General features: G+C 44.6%; 1 long non-coding RNA gene across 1 annotated transcript; it reads left to right on the forward strand.

The window, feature by feature from the left end:
* Window positions 1-5258: 5258 nt before the first annotated feature.
* Window positions 5259-6999, forward strand: LOC140740171 (uncharacterized). Its single transcript, XR_012101807.1, has 2 exons — window positions 5259-5453; window positions 6331-6999. It is a non-coding gene; the product is annotated as an uncharacterized lncRNA (long non-coding RNA).
* Window positions 7000-18051: the final 11052 nt, after the last annotated feature.

Raw genomic sequence — 18051 nt, forward strand, 5'->3', positions numbered from 1 at the left:
GGTGGCTCTACACTTTCCAGAACTATGACAGGGTTCTGCAGATGACTACATAAGAAGAGATTCACTCCCACATTCAAGCAGAGCATCCTGAAATCCCCACGCTGACATATCAGGGCTGCTGCACATTCATCACAGCCATAAAGACAACTACCCTGGACTCATTCCTCCACCCCACACCCCCCACCCGTCCTCCTCGCTAACATACACTGCCCATAAAATAAAATTGAAGGCCTCAGAGCAAGACTACAGTACTGGGGGATACTCTGATTCAATCCCAGCACCCTGGACAAGGGCTTTACCTTCCATCGCTTGGATCAGACTGTGGTGTTAAGTAAGAGCAAAGCCGCTTTCATCATTAACTCATCATGGTGCACAGACCTGATGATTCCATGCTGGGAAGGGCTTTATGTGTGATGGACTGGGCTGTAGCCACGATTTTTTTTGTAAGCTTTCCCATTCAAGGGCATTGGTGTTTTCACACCAGGCTGTGATGCAACCAGTCAATATACTCTTCACTGCGCATCTGTAGAAGTTTTAGATAACATGCCGAATCTTCGCAAACTTCTCAGAAAGTAGAGGTGCTGCAGTGCCTTCTTTGTAATGATAGTTACGTGCTGGAAGGGTCCTCTGAAATTTTAATGTAGGGGAATTTAAAGTTGCTGACGCTCTCCATCTCTGATCCCCTGACGAGGACTAGCTCGTGGACCTCTGGTTTTCCTCTTCCTGAAGACAATAATCAGCTCTTTGGTTTTGCTGAGAGATTGAGAATTGGCTGATGGTGCTACAACAACAATCTCCCTCCTATATGCTGACCCGTCATCACCTTTGATTCTCAAAACAACAGTGGTGTTGTCAGCAAACATAAGTATGGCATTGGAGTTGTATTTAACCATTACAGTCATAAGTATAAAGTGAGTCGGACAGGGACGAATGGGGAGTGGGGTGGAGACGAAGAACACAACCTTGCAATGCACCTGCGATTGAGGAGGAGATGTTTGAAATCCAAACTGAGTTTATGCATGAGGATACCGAGGACCCAGTTGCACAAGCCTAGGTCTTGCAGTGTATTGATTAGTTCTGAGGGGATGAATGCAGAGCTGTAGTCAATGGAGAGCATCCTGATGCATGTGCCTTCACTGTTCCAGGGTTGAGTGAAGAGCCAGTGAAACGCTGTGTACCATTAGGCTATTTGGAGCAGATCCAAATTACTTCTCAGACGGGAGTTGATATATTTCATCACCAGCATCTCAAAGCACGTTATCACCATGGACGTAAGTGCTACTGAATCGATAGTACTTGATGAAAGTAGAGTGGTGGATGTTGTCTACATGGATTTTAGTAAGGCATTTCACAATCTGCCTCATGTTAGGCTCAACCAGAAGGTTAAGATGCAGGAGATTTCCGGTGACTTGGCCCTTTGGATTCAGAATTGGCTTCCCCAGAGAAGACAGTGGTTAGTGGTCAATGGGAATTATTCTAGCTGGAGGCCCTTGAATAAGAGTGTTCCACACTATACTGGAACCTCTGCTGTTTGTGATATATATGACGATTGAAAATTGAGATGGGTGGGTTATGAAATTTGCAGATAATACAAAGGTTGGTGCTGTTGTGTATAGAACAGGGAACAATAGAGCACAGGAATATGCTATTCAAACCACAGTGTTGAGCCAAACCAAATAAATTAGTAATCAAATGAGGAAATAAACTGCCTACACAATGGGCGTACTCTTCCATTTTTCTGGCATTTATGTACCTATCCAAACATCTCTAATGTATCCGCCTCTACCACCACCTCAAGCACCGAGGGATACGAATTGACAATAAACTGGACTGGTCAAAGAACACTGAGGCTGTCTACAAGAAGGGTCAGAGCTGTCTCTATTTCCTGAGGAGACTAAGGTCCTTTAACATCTGCCAGATGATGCTGAGGATGTTCTACGAGTCTGTGCTGGCCAGTGCTATCATGTTTGCTGTTGTGTCCTGGGACAGCAGGCTGAGGGTAGCAGACACCAACAGCATCAGCAAACTCATTCGTAAGGCCAGTGATGATGTGGGGGTGGAACTGGACTCTATGACGGTGGTGTCTGAAAAGAGTTTGCTGTCCAATTTGCATGCCATCTTGGACAACGTCTACCATCCACTCTATAATGTACTGGTTAGGCACATGAATACATTCAGCCAGAGACTCATTCCACTGAGATGCAACACTGAGTGTCATAGGAAATCATTCCTGCCTGTGGCCATCAAACTTTACAACTGCTCCCTCGGAGTGTCAGACACCCTGAGCCAATAGGCTGGTCCTGGACTTACTTCCACTTGGCATAATTTACCTATTATTATTTAATTAGTTATGGTTTTATATTGCTATATTTCTACACTATTCTTCGTTGGTGTAACTGAAACAAAACCCAATTTCCCTCGGGATCAATAAAGTCTGTCTGTCTGTCTGTCTGTCTTAAATGCATGCCCTCTGATATTAGACATGTCAACCCTGAGATAAAGATACTGCCTGTCTAGTCTACCTCTGCTCCTGCCCTTAACTGTGCACTGTACTATCTCCTTAAATTTGACCTCCCAAGGTGCAACGCTTTGCAGTTGGCAGGGCTAAACTCCATCTGCCATTTCTCTGCCCATACCTGCAACAGATCAATATTCTACTGTTAAGAGCCCATAGGTTTCATTTGCTGTGGACTGTCACTTTAAGACAGTGGCTAAGTGAGGCAGGACTACGATGTCAGCCACACACTGAAATGGTTTGCTTCAGGTTTTTATACAGAGGGAGAGAGAGTGACCTTTAGTAGTAACAGAAAGAGAGAGACAGAGCGAAACTGAAAAGTCGGGAGCTTCAGCTTGCCGCAGCTGGGGTCTGGAACTCTCCTATGCCCAAAGGGTGGGAGAATGATTGTCAATCCAGTGCACATTTCCCTTTTTAAATGTGTGGCTGTCATCTCATATAATCCATAGGAGTGGATTTATTTTGGGATATCCTATGGAGACCACTTATGTGTTTACCCCTGCCCGGGTCTGTTGTGTGGTAATCCCTTGAAGACGATATCCCTGTGACAGGCCACTTTCGGTGATAATTCGTATGTGGATTCGGAACGACAACTGACAAGATCTACGGCGATTGTGATCTCATTTCCAGGGTGAAACCTGCGGAAAATCTTGTACTTACCTTTTCTCTTAGTTACAACCTGGATTACAAATGTCTCCCTCTCATCATTTATTTCAAGTCAAGTCAAGTCACTTTTATTGTCATTTCGACCATAACTGCTGGTACAGTGCATAGTAAAAATGAGACAACATTTTTCAGGACCATGGTGCTACATGAAACAGTACAAAAACTACACTGAACTACGTGAAAACAGCACAGAAAAAAAACTACACTAGACTACAGACCTACCCAGGACTGCATAAAGTGCACAAACAGTGCGGGCATGACAATAAATAATAAACAATATCTCATGGATTACTGAACTTTCCCACTTTACCATCTCAAGACTTTAAGTCTTGTTCCTCCCCCCAAGCTCAATCTAGTTTGGGAGTTATATTTACACATATCACTGTTAACTTTTGTTTATCTTGGTTTAAGTTACTATATTATAAGTAGTTAGTAATAAAGATAATGGTTTTAACATCAAAACCAGACTCCATGTGTAGTCTACTGCTGCTGGTTCATTTCCTAAAATGTTACATTTCGTAACACTACTCATAAATCCTATCCCTGAGAATTCCCTCCAGTAACTTCCCTACTACTGACTTTAGATTCAACCATCAATAGTTTCCTGGATTATCCCTGGCTCCCTTCTTGAATAATAGAACAATATCAGCTACTCACCAGTCCTTTGGGACCTTGCCTGTGGTGAGAGGACACAAAGATATTGGTCAAAGCCCCAGTATTTTCTTCACTTGCCTTTCTCAATAACCTGCGGGATATCCCATCAGACCCTGGGGATTTATCCACTTTAATGCTCTTCAAGACACCCAACACTATCTTCTCCTAGTAATGAGAAATTCTTCTCATTCTGGGAATCCAAAGCAACACACACAAAATGTTGGAGAAACTCAGCATGTTAGGCCTTTTCTCCCAAGTGCCCTCGCATACAAGTACTTTTGGCATTGATCTTCCTATCCTCCATGTCCTTCTCCAACACTGGTGTGAAGTACTCATTAAATACCTCACCCGCATCCTTTGCATCCAAGCAAATGTTCCCCCCTGTACTGTTGAGTGGTCCTACCTTCTCCCTAGTTATCCCTTTGCTCCTGATGTATGTATGGAATGCCTTGAGATTCTCTTTAATTCTACTTACCAAGAACTTCTCATGGCCCCTTCTGGCCTTTCTAATTCTTGTGATTATTTGTCGGCTTCTTTACAATCCTCAAGGACTGACTTTGATTCTAGCTTCCTAAGCTTTACTTTTACTTCTTAATTAAATTCATCAGCTCTACCAAAAGCCAACGTTCTCTTACTTTTCCATCCTTGTCCTTCCTTCCAAATGGAACGTACCTGTCCAGGTAGGCCCATTATCTCTGCCTGCTCCTGACCCACTGAAATCGTGTCCTCATATCTCGACTCCATTCTATCCTCCTTCGTTCAGTCCCTTGTACCTACATCTGTGACAATTCTCATGCTCTCGATCTCTTCACTAACTTTCAATTCCCTGACCATGACCCCAGTTATGCCGGCCTTTTCATTGGCTGCATGGAACAGTCCATGTTCCAAGCCTTCCTCAGTAAAGCTCCCCAACTCTTCCTCCGATACATTGATGACTACATCGGTGCTGCTCCATGCACCCATGCTGAGCTCATCAATTTCATCAACTTTGCCTCCAACTTCCACCCTGCCCTTAAATTCATTTGGTCCATTTCTGACACCTCCCTTCCCTTTCTTGATGTCTCTTTCTCCATCTCTGGAGACAAATTATCGACCGACATCTTTTATAAACCTACCAATTCTCACGATAATCTTGACTATACCTCTTCCTACCCCATCTCCTGTGAAAATGCTATTCCTTTTTCTCAGTTCCTTTGCCTCTGCCACATCTGTTCCCAGGATACAGTTCTCCTTTCCAATACATCAGAAATGTCCTCCTTCTTAAAAGTAAAGGGTTTCCCTTCCTCCGCCATTGATGAAGCCCTCACCCAGATCACCCAGACATCTGTGCACACCCATATTCCCACTTAACAGTGATAAGTGCTACCACACTGCTGGGGCTCCCACCTTCACACTCCCCCCTACCCACCCCCCACACCCTGTACCCTCACTATAGACAATGCTCCATTTGCAGAAACACTTCTATGGTCCGAGGCAGAGGGTGCTGGGACTGATGGGACTCGTACACCTGAGCGTCTGGAGGAGCCTTTTCTGAGCCTGGTGAAAGGGATTCACCGGGAACACCAACGGAGAAGGATTCATCCTGGGAGGAGTGTTCGTCATCGGACCTGGGGAGCAGGTAGGGGAGTGGCACAGAGAGGGAGGAGCAGGCAGAGGAGTGGGACAGAGCCGTACACATCTATTGAAGTTGGTCAAAGTTTTCGATGTTAGGCTGAATCTACACAAACTCCTCAGGATGTAGAGGTGCTTTCTTCATGATTGCACTTCTGTGCTGTGCCCAGGACAGGTCCTCTGAATTTAAAGTTGCTGACCGTCTCCACCTCTGATTCTCGGACGAGGACTGGCTCATGGACCCCTGGTGTCTCTCTCCTGAACTCAATAATCAATTCTTTGGTCTTGCTGACTTTGACTGGATGGTGTTGTTATGGCACCACTCAGCCAGATTTTCATTCATTGTCCCCCTATATGCTGATTCGTCACCACCTTGAATTTGGTGTATGACGGTGGTGTCATCGGCAAACCTGAATATGGATATGGAGCTGTGCTTAGCCTCACAGTTATAAGTCTAAAGTGAGTAGACCAGGGGTCTAAGCTCACAGCCTTGTGGTGCATCTACGCTGATGCAGATCGTGGAGAAGAAGTTGGAAATCCAAACTGACTGGGGAGCGCAGCTGAGGAAATCGAGGATCCAATTGCACAAGGAGGTATTGAGGCCATGGTCTTGAAGCTTATTGATTTGTTTTGAGAGGATGATGGTATCAAGTGCCGAGCAGTAGCTGATGAAGAGCATCATGATGTATCCATCTTTGCCAGGCCTGGCACGCCAGTGCAATTATGAAGAAAGTGCAGCAGCACCTCTACTTCCACAGGAGTTTGTGTAGATTCAGCCGGACATCTAAAACTTTGAGGGTGTGTAGGACAGAGGAAGCAGGAAATTATTTTGACAAAATGCTGCCCTGTGCTGGTGCTGAAGTGTTGGTATTTTGTCCACGCAGGGGGTCCTGTTGGAGCACCGAGAGAAGGAGTTTGGTGATCGTGTTGACATTCAGTCTCTGCTTGACGCTGTTGGAAAGATTAAACCTCAGAATGAAACGAAGTCAGAGTCCTAGACGATGGGAAAGGTCGACTGATGAGGGAATGGTCAGCACTAAACGGTGTTCAAATCTGAACTGACAGTACCTAACAGAGTAAACACAGTGCCCTGCGGTCTAAACTGAGTACCTAACAATCTAAAGTGCATATCACCCAGCAATATTATCACGATATCAACAATCTAAATTCAGCACAAAGTACCCAGCAATTGAAACCCATCACACAGTAACCAAAAATTGAAACACAACCCTCAACAAACTAAACAAACACTAAACAATTCACTCAGTACCCAATGATGTAAGTGCAACACTGTTCTGAACTATCTGGTGCCCAGCAATCTAGAAGCTATCATTTCCACTGGTGAGCTGACAGACCCTTGATCAGTTATCTACCCCCAAACATCGTTTGCCCCTCTGATTTGCAAGAACTCCTGGCTTGTGCTGTATTCATGACGATCTGATGGTAAAAGTTTCTATCAGATCTGATGCCGACCAAGCCAGTCAGGAGAGTCTGATGCTAAATGTTGTTGGTAAATCAACCGGAACAATAAAGGAAACATTGTCAAGTGAAAATTTGTAATTGAAGTCTCATTTTCCAATTTTCAAGCTCGATCATTAACATAATCTCGGTGTGTTTTCATAAAGCTGGATGAAGTCCTCGCTCTTCAGTCCAGCACCAGTTCTACTGTAAACTCTGTGTTGCTCTCTGCAGGAGATGGGCCAGGATTGTAGGTTTTTAGTTGGGCAGAGAGCTTGGATAGGTTGGGTTTGTTTTCCCTGGGGCTATGGAGGCTGAAGGGCTGACCTGAAAGAATTACATAAGATTAAAGGCAAAGAAGCTAGCTTCATTTCTTACCTCTACATCAAAACATACAGTGAAATACGGTGTTTACGTCAATGATCAGCGCAGTTCGAGATGTGCCTGAGGCAGCCTGCAAGTGTCGCCTTGCTTTCTGCGCCAACGTAGCATTCCCACAAATTACTAACCCTAACCCTAGTACGGGAGGAAACCCAGACAACCACGGGGAGAAGATACAAGCTCCTTACAAACACTGGCAGGAATTCAACTACGATCACTAGCACTGTAAGGTGTTACGCTAATCACTATGCTTCTGTGATTATGGGAGTCACAGATGAAATAGCTAAACTATTTTTTCCACAGCAGGACTGTGGTGAACTACATATACCTGTCTGGACTGCTCCTCCCACAGACCCCTGTATAAAGGCGATTGAGGCCTGAGCCCGGCCTCATGCTCCAGGATGTAGTGTTGTTCATTCTTCCAGTCAATAAAAGCCGATATCTTGCTTCTTACGTCTCAGAGTGAGTTATTGATGGTGCATCAAGGACTATGAAAAAACAAAAGGCCATAGGTTTAAGGTGAGAGGAAGGAGCTTTAAAGAGGATCTTGAGTTTTTTTTATGTAAGGCAGTTGATATCTGGAACGTGCAGCGGAGGAGATGGTGGTGTCAGATAAAATGGCTGTTTTAGAGGCCTTCAACTGACGTGTAGATAGCAAAGGCATAGAAGGTCGTGGCCCTATTCTGGGCAAATGGGGATATTGTCAATGGACAAAAGTGGGGTGGCTCTACACTTTCCAGAACTATGACAGGGTTCTGCAGATGACAACATAAGAAGAGATTCACTCCCACATTCAAGCAGAGCATCCTGAAATCCCCACGCTGACATTTCAGGGCTGCTGCACATTCATCACACCATAAAGACAACTACCCTGGACTCATTCCTCTACCTCCCACCCGTCCTCCTCGCTAACGTACGCTGCCCAAAAAATAAAATTGAAGGCCTCAGAACAAGACTACAGTACTGGGGGATACTCTGATTCAATCCCAGCACCCTGGACAAGGGCTTTACCTTCCATCGCTTGGATCAGACTGTGGTGTTAAGTAAGAGCAAAGCCGCTTTCATCATTAACTCATCATGGTGCACAGACATGATGATTCCATGCTGGGAAGGGCTTTATGTGTGATGGACTGGGCTGTAGCCACGATTTTTTTTGTAAGCTTTCCCATTCAAGGGCATTGGTGTTTTCACACCAGGCTGTGATGCAACCAGTCAATATACTCTTCACTGCGCATCTGTAGAAGTTTTAGATAACATGCCGAATCTTCGCAAACTTCTCAGAAAGTAGAGGTGCTGCAGTGCCTTCTTTGTAATGATAGTTACGTGCTGGAAGGGTCCTCCGAAATTTTAATGTAGGGGAATTTAAAGTTGCTGACGCTCTCCATCTCTGATCCCCTGACGAGGACTAGCTCATGGACCTCTGGTTTTCCTCTTCCTGAAGACAATAATCAGCTCTTTGGTTTTGCTGAGAGATTGAGAATTGGCTGATGGTGCTACAACAACAATCTCCCTCCTATATGCTGACCCGTCATCACCTTTGATTCTCAAAACAACAGTGGTGTTGTCAGCAAACATAAGTATGGCATTGGAGTTGTATTTAACCATTACAGTCATAAGTATAAAGTGAGTAGAGCAGGGATGAATGGGGAGTGGGGTGGAGACGAAGCACACAACCTTGCAATGCACCTGCGATTGAGGAGGAGATGTTTGAAATCCAAACTGAGTTTATGCATGAGGATACCGAGGACCCAGTTGCACAAGCCTAGGTCTTGCAGTGTATTGATTAGTTCTGAGGGGATGAATGCAGAGCTGTAGTCAATGGAGAGCATCCTGATGCATGTGCCTTCACTGTTCCAGGGTTGAGTGAAGAGCCAGTGAAATGCTGTGTACCAGTAGGCTACTTGGAGCAGATCCAAATTACTTCTCATTCGGGAGTTGATATATTTCATCATCAGCATCTCAAAGCACGTTATCTCTATGGACGTAAGTGCTACTGAATCAATAGTACTTGATGAAAGTAGAGTGGTGGATGTTGTCTACATGGATTTTAGTAAGGCATTTCACAATCTGCCTCATGTTAGGCTCAACCAGAAGGTTAAGATGCAGGAGGTTTCCGGTGACTTGGCCCTTTGGATTCAGAATTGGCTTCCCCAGAGAAGACAGTGGTTAGTGGTCAATGGGAATTATTCTGGCTGGAGGCCCTTGAGTAAGAGTGTTCCACACTATACTGGAACCTCTGCTGTTTGTGATATATATGACGATTGAAAATTGAGATGGGTGGGTTATGAAATTTGCAGATAATACAAAGGTTGGTGCTGTTGTGTATAGAACAGGGAACAATAGAGCACAGGAATATGCTATTCAAACCACAGTGTTGAGCCAAACCAAATAAATTAGTAATCAAATGAGGAAATAAACTGCCTACACAATGGGCGTACTCTTCCATTTTTCTCACATTTATGTACCTATCCAAACATCTCTAATGTATCCGCCTCTACCACCACCTCAGGCACCTGGGGATACGAATTGACAATAAACTGGACTGGTCAAAGAACACTGAGGCTGTCTACAAGAAGGGTCAGAGCTGTCTCTATTTCCTGAGGAGACTAAGGTCCTTTAACATCTGCCAGATGATGCTGAGGATGTTCTACGAGTCTGTGCTGGCCAGTGCTATCATGTTTGCTGTTGTGTGCTGGGACAGCAGGCTGAGGGTAGCAGACACCAACAGCATCAGCAAACTGATTCGTAAGGCCAGTGATGATGTGGGGGTGGAACTGGACTCTATGACGGTGGTGTCTGAAAAGAGGATGCTGTCCAAGTTGCATGCCATCTTGGACAATGTCTCCCATCCACTCCATAATGTACTGGTTAGGCACATGAATACATTCAGCCAGAGACTCATTCCACTGAGATGCAACACTGAGTGTCGTAGGAAATCATTCCTGCCTGCGGCCATCAAACTTTACAACTGCTCCCTCGGAGTGTCAGACACCCTGAGCCAATAGGCTGGTCCTGGACTTACTTCCACTTGGCATAATTTACCTATTATTATTTAATTATTTATAGTTTTATATTGCTATATTTCTACACTATTCTTCGTTGGTGCAACTGAAACAAAACCCAATTTCCCTCGGGATCAATAAAGTCTGTCTGTCTGTCTGTCTTAAATGCATGCCCTCTGATATTAGACATGTCAACCCTGAGATAAAGATACTGTCTGTCTAGTCTACCTATGCTCCTGCCCTTAACAGTGTACTGTACTATCTCCTTAAATTTGACCTCCCATGGTGCAACACTTTGCAGTTGGCAGGGCTAAACTCCATCTGCCATTTCTCTGCCCATACCTGCAACAGATCAATATTCTACTGTTACGAGCCCATAGGTTTCATTTGCTGTGGACTGTCACTTTAAGACAGTGGCTAAGTGAGGCGGGACTACGATGTCAGCCACGCACTGAAATGGTTTGCTTCATTTTTTTATACAGAGGGAGAGAGAGTGACCTTTAGTAGTAGCAGGAAGAGAGAGACAGAGTGAAACTGAAAAGTCGGGAGCTTCAGCTTGTCGCAGCTGGGGTCTGGAACTCTCCTATGCCCAAAGGGTGGGAGAATGATTGTCAATCCAGTGCACATTTCCCTTTTTAAATGTGTGGCTGTCATCTCATATAATCCATAGGAGTGGATTTATTTTGGGATATCCTATGGAGACCACTTATGTGTTAACCTCTGCCTGGGTCTTTTGTGTGGTAATCCCTTGAAGACGATATCCCTGTGACAGGCCACTTTCGGTGATAATTCGTATGTGGATTTGGAACGACAACTGACAAGATCTACAGCAATTGTGATCTCGTTTCCAGGGTGAAACCTGTGGAATATCTCGTACTTATCTTTTCTCTTAGTTACAACCTGGATTACAAATGTCTCCCTCTCATCATTTATTTCAAGTCAAGTCAAGTCACTTTTATTGTCATTTCGACCATAACTGCTGGTACAGTGCATAGTAAAAATGAGACAACATTTTTCAGGACCACGTTGCTACATGAAACAGTACAAAAACTACACTGAACTATGTGAAAACAGCACAGAAAAAAAACTACACTAGACTACAGACCTACCCAGGACTGCATAAAGTGCACAAACAGTGCGGGCATGACAATAAATAATAAACAATATCGCATGGATTCCTGAACTTTCCCACTTTACCATCTCAAGACTTTAAGTCTTGTTCCTCCCCCCAAGCTCAATCTAGTTTGGGAGTTATATTTACACATATCACTGTTAACTTTTGTTTATCTTGGTTTAAGTTACTATATTATAAGTAGTTAGTAATAAAGATAATGGTTTTAACATCAAAACCAGACTCCATGCGTAGTCTATTGCTGCTGTTTTGTTTCCTAAGATGTTACATTTCGTGACACTACTCATAAATCCTATCCCTGAGAATTCTCTCCAGTAACTTCCCTTCTACTGACTTTAGTTTCAACCATCAGTAGTTTCCTGGATTATTCCTGGCTCCCTTCTTGAATAATAGAACAATATCAGCTAATCACCAGTCCTTTGGGACCTTGCCTGTGGTGAGAGAGGACACAAAGATATTGGTCAAAGCCCCAGTAATTTCTTCGCTTGCCTTTCTCAATAACCTGTGGGATATCCCATCAGACCCTGGGGATTTATCCACTTCAATGCTCTTCAAGACACCCAACACTATCTTCTCCTAGACATGAGAAATTCTTCTCATGCTGGGAATCCAAAGCAACACACACAAAATGTTGAAGAAACTCAGCAGGTTAGGCCTTTTCGTCCAAGTGCCCTCGCATACAAGTACTTTTGGCATTGATCTTCCTATCCTCCATGTCCTTCTCCAACACTGGTGTGAAGTACTCATTAAATACCTCACCCGCATCCTTTGCATCCAAGCAAATGTTCCCCCCTGTACTGTTGAGTGGTCCTACCTTCTCCCTAGTTATCCCTTTGCTCCTGATGTATGTATGGAATGCCTTGAGATTCTCTTTAATCCTACTTACCAAGAACTTCTCATGGCCCCTTCTGGCCTTTCTAATTCTTTCTTGTGATTATTTGTCGGCTTCTTTACAATCCTCAAGGACTGACTTTGATTCTAGCTTCCTAAGCTTTACATACTTTCCCTTTTACTTCTTAATTAAATTCATCAGCTCTACCAAAAGCCAACGTTCTCTTACTTTTCCATCCTTGTCCTTCCTTCCAAATGGAACATACCTGTCCAGGTAGGCCCATTGTCTCTGCCTGCTCCTGACCCACTGAAATCGTGTCCTCATATCTCGACTCCGTTCTATCCTCCTTCGTTCAGTCCCTTGTACCTACATCTGTGACAATTCTCATGCTCTCGATCTCTTCACTAACTTTCAATTCCCTGACCATGACCCCAGTTATGCCGGCCTTTTCATTGGCTGCATGGAACAGTCCATGTTCCAAGCCTTCCTCAGTAAAGCTCCCCAACTCTTCCTCCGATACATTGATGACTACATCGGTGCTGCTCCATGCACCCATGCTGAGCTCATCAATTTCATCAACTTTGCCTCCAACTTCCACCCTGCCCTTAAATTCATTTGGTCCATTTCTGATACCTCCCTTTCCTTTCTTGATGTCTCTTTCTCCATCTCTGGAGACAAACTATCAACCAACATCTTTTATAAACCTACCAATTCTCACGGTTATCTTGACTATACCTCTTCCCACCCCATCTCCTGTGAAAATGCTATTCCCTTTTCTCAGTTCCTTTGCCTCTGCCACATCTGTTCCCAGGATAGTTCTCCTTTCCAATACATCAGAAATGTCCTCCTTCTTAAGAGTGAAGGGTTTCCCTTCCTCCGCCATTGATGAAGCCCTCACCCAGATCACCCAGACATCTGTGCACACCCATATTCTCACTTAACAGTGATAACGTTCTTTTTGCTCTTATCTACTGTGGAAGCCTTTGCATCCAACACATTATTCTCTGCAACAAGTTTCACTTCCAAAGGGATCCTACCAGCAAGTATATCTATACCTTTCCCCATCCCTCACCTTTCTCTTATTTCTGCAGGGATAGCTCCTTCTGTGATTCCCTCTTCCATTTATCCCACCCAGCACTTATCCCTGCAAGAAGCCAAAGTCCTACACCTGCCCATTCACCACCTCATTCATCTCCATTCAGAGCCCCAAACAATCCTTCCAGGTGAGGCAACGCTTCACTGGTGAATCTGTTGGGGTCGCCTATTGAGTCCTGTGCTCCTGATGTGGCTCCCTCTACATTGGTGAGAAATGGGGGGTACCGCTTCTTTGAACACCTCCGCTCCACCCACCAAAAGCAGAACTTCCAGTGGTCAAATATTTTAATTGTGATTCCCATTCCCATTGTGACATGGTGGTTCGTGGCCTTCTCTTGTGCTGTGATGAATTCACAGTCCCCTTCCCCCCACTTTTTAATCTGGCAGTTTCCCCTTCCATTCCAGTCCTGAAGAAGGGTCACGGCTTGAAACGTTGACTGCTTATTCATTTCCATGGATACTTCCTGACCTGCTGAGTTTCTCCAGCAGTTTGTGTGTGTCGCTTTGGATTTCCAGCATCGGCAGAATTTCTCATGTTCGTGATACCCGTCCTGTACTCTGTGCAGTTGGTTTTTAAACACCCTCCGCATGTCAAATATGGACTTGCCAGGACTAGCACATGGCACCGGGAGTAATCCAGAGAGTACTACTTTGGAGGTCCCGTCTTTCTTAACTCCCTGTACCTATACTCCCTAAAGGACCTCTTCCCCCTTTCTATTTATGTCATTGGTGCCAATGTGCACCATGACCTCTGGCTGTTCATCTTTCCCCTTGAGAATATTCTGCAGACGCTCTGAGATATCTTGGATCCTAGCAACTGGAAGGCAATACACCATCCTGGCATCTCTTTTGAGGCCACAAAATCTCCTGTCCTTTCCCCTATCTAAAGAGCAGGGGTTAATGGTTAATGGCATAAATAAGTTGGAAACCCCTGCTATAGAGTCACTATCGCTCTTCCTGATTGTACCGTGTTCTGCTGAGGCTCAGAGCCAGCCACAGTGCCATTAGCCTGGCTGCTGCAGCTGTGCCCTGATAGGTCAACCCCCAGCAGTATCCAAAGGGGTATACATGTTGCTGAGGAGATGGTCAGAGGGAAAATCTGCACTAAATGTTTATTCCCCTTACTTCTTCTGGTTTTATCTGAAGCCTGCACGCTGGGTGTGACCACCTCAGTAAAAGTTCCATCTATCAGGCTTTCAGCCTCCCAGCTGGACATGAGTACACCCAGCTCCAGCTCCAGTTCATTGATCTTGTCAGTCAGAAGCTGAAACTGGGGACACTTCCCACAGCTGTAGTCATCAGGGAGATGGTCATGTAACCAGAAATCCCACGTGTCGTAGGAAGAACATTCCACTGCCTTAACCATCCTGCCTACACTGTAAGAGCAACTAACGATTTACAGACAATTTAAAAAATCTTACCAGTGCCTTCTTTGTGAAAGCTTTGAGTTCCACACACCTCGCCTGTTCTTGCTGAAGGCTGTTGAGGTTGAGCACTCTAACAGTGGCCCACTCCAACAATGGCTGCTCCACTTACAGTGCACACCTTTTCATTGGCTCAGTCCCCATGAGACTTGCTGTTTTCAAGTGGCTCCCACCAGGCAAGATGTCACAAAGGTAGTGTAGAAGGTTGCCACGAGAAATACAACAGGATATAGATCAGTCGCAGATAAGGGTGGAGAAATTGCAGAAGGAATTTAATCTGGACAAGAGTGAGGAGATGCACTTAAGAAGGCATATGGCATGCTTGCCTTTATTAGTTGAACCACTGGGTTCCAAGATCAGAAAATTATCTTGTAGCTTTTTAAAAGTCTAGTTAGGCTGGATTTGAAGTGCTGGTTGCTTCACTATAGGAAGGATGCGGAGGCTTTGGAGAGGGTTTAGAGCAGACTTACCAAGATGCTGTCAGATTAGAGGGTATAAACTATAAGGAGAGGTTGGGCAAAATTAGATTGTTTTCTCTGGAGCAGTAGAGGTTGACAGGAGACCTGATAGATGTTGAAGGACATAGAGTCAGCATCTTTCTTTCCCCAGGGTGAAATGTGTAATACCAGAGGGTACAAATTTAATGAGAAAGAGGGCAAGTCGAAAGGAACTGTACTGTGCAGTTTATTTTACACAGTGAGGGCTGGGTGCCTGCAATTCACCACTGGGACTATGGTGGAGGCTGATGCGATCAGCACTCTTGGATATGTTACGAAGGATGAACAACTCTGATGGGCAGAAGGGTACAGAGTTGCCCATGTCCCCCTCCCCTGGGAGAATTACAAACCGTTACTGTTACCACGATGCTAATGAGAGAGAAAGAGATGGCACAAAAACATACTGGGACTGGAACATCTGCTGCTGATAACACCGAGGGAGAGAGACCATATTATGACTCCTGTAAGACTCACAGCTCCAGAGAGGGCTGTTTACTTGGTACTATTCTGTTCATTAAAATTCCTCAGTGGACAGCCGGAGTGGGCTGGTTTGATGGGCTAAGCCATTCAAAACTGATTGACACCTGAGACCCCGTGAGTAGGGATAAAAGTGAGGTCTGGGGAGACATCCCTCAGACAAACCAGGAGACGCACCAAGAGACACACTAGTGAGCACTGTTTAAGTGCTGGAACCCACGAGAAAAGTGGGGGGCATCGGAGACCAAACGAAGGATCGGTCAATTTGAACTCACAGTGTTTGTAGTGAGGCCATTGGGGGCTTGTGTGTGTGTCCACCCTTGCCTGGGTGATGAGTCCACCATAGAAGAACGGTCTAGCTAAAGGACAAAGGGGTCATACCTGAATGGCCACAACAACACATCAACGGATCAAGATCGTAAAGGAAGGTTTGTAAGACAATAGCTGCCACTGTTTGATCGCTTTCTCTCTCTCTCTCTCTCTCTCCCTCCCTCCAATGGTTACAACAAAAGAATCAACAACTACCTCAGCCTACATGAACTGAACTGAACTTTATACTTTCCCATGATAATTCATTATCCCCTAGACAATGATAGAGCTTGTTTATTATTGATTATTATTATACTCACACTTATAGGTTTAGTATTGCTAACGTGTATTATCTGTATATTTGCATTGTTGATATTGATTTGTATATTTTACTAATAAACACTGTTTTGGAAATAGTACCAGACTCCAACGGATACTTCTATCTTTGCTGGTAAGACACCCAGTTACGGGGTACGTAACAGATAAGCACATTAATGTGCATAGAATGAAGGTATATTGTTATTGTGCAGGCAGAAAGGATTGGGTTAGTTAGCCAGCACATTGTAGGCAAAATGGCATCTTTGCTGCACTACATCCCATGTTCTAGAACATCCTTACTGGTCAACCTGATGTTATTTGTGAAAGTCACATGATGAGCAAGAACTGTGACTGTGTGTTCAACATGGACTGTTGCCTGGTTGTCCTGTCTATTTCAGCATTACCACTGTTAGTTTCAGTATGACAGTATGAATGATATTGAAGTAGTTGGCGTGGCAATCTGACATGAATAACCTGCTTACTAATAGTTCTCTGGGCAACCACTTGACTCCAGACCCAATACCATGGTTACAGCCAGGACAATAGGCCCAAATAGGAGATGAATGAAACAGGCACCACACCATTAGTGCAGAAGTACTTAATTACTAGGTATCAAAAGTAAATTAGTGACTGAAAATACAAAATAACACAAAGGGACGTGGTAGGGGAAATTACCTCAGCTGCAGGATGTGATTCAGCAAGAAAGGGTGCAGAGAAGGATCACGAGAATATTTCAGTTCCACTTCCCATTTCAGTCCAAATTTTCAGACCATGGCCTCTTCTACTGCCATGTTAAGGCCACGCTCAAGTTGGAGGAACTACACCTTATATTCTGCCTGGGTAGCCTACAACCTGATGGTATGAAAATCAATTTCTCAAACTTCTGCTAATTGCCACACTGCCCCTTCACCATTCCCCTTCCTGTTTCCCTCTCTCTCCAATCTCCTTACTTGCCCATGACTTCCCTCTGGTTCTCCTCCCTCTTCCCTTTCTTCCATGATCTTCTACCCTCTCCTTTCAGATTCCCCCTCCTCCAGCCCTTTATCTCTTTCACCATCAACCTCCCAGCTCTTTACTTCACCCCTCCCCTCTCTCTGTTTCATCCATTACCTGCCACCTTTTGCTTCTTCCCCCCTGCCCCCCATCTTCTCGTGCTGACTTCTTGTCTTTTTTCCAGTCCTGAGGAAGAGTCTTGGCCCAAAACGTTGACTGTTCATTAATTTCCATAGATGCTGCCCGACCTGCTGAGTTTTTCCAACATTTTCTGTGTTTTGCCTCACGAGTTTGTTGCCTGGATCAGAGGGCATGAGTTATAAGGAGAGATTGGATAGGCTGGGGCTGTTCTCCCTGCAGCTGAAGTGCCACAAGAAAGCATTACAAAATTTGGAATGGCACAGCACTGCACAATATCTATGCTAAGTATGGTGCCAAATTAAACTATTCCCATCTGCCTGCACATGACCCACATTCCTCATTTCCCACATATCCATGGGTCTATGTAAAAGCCTCTTAAATGCCACTATTGTACTTGCTTCCCCTAGTTTTGGCAGTGCATAGAGAACCTTAGATTGGGGAAGTAGGGTAGCCTGTTTCCAGTGTGTGAAATCAGAGGGCATTGGTTTGAGGTGAGAGAAAGAAGGTTAAAAGGGGATCACAAAGTGCAGTTGATACTGTACTGAG

Source organism: Hemitrygon akajei, chromosome 16 (genome assembly GCF_048418815.1).
Source record: "Hemitrygon akajei chromosome 16, sHemAka1.3, whole genome shotgun sequence".
NCBI classification, from domain to species: Eukaryota; Metazoa; Chordata; class Chondrichthyes; order Myliobatiformes; family Dasyatidae; genus Hemitrygon; species Hemitrygon akajei.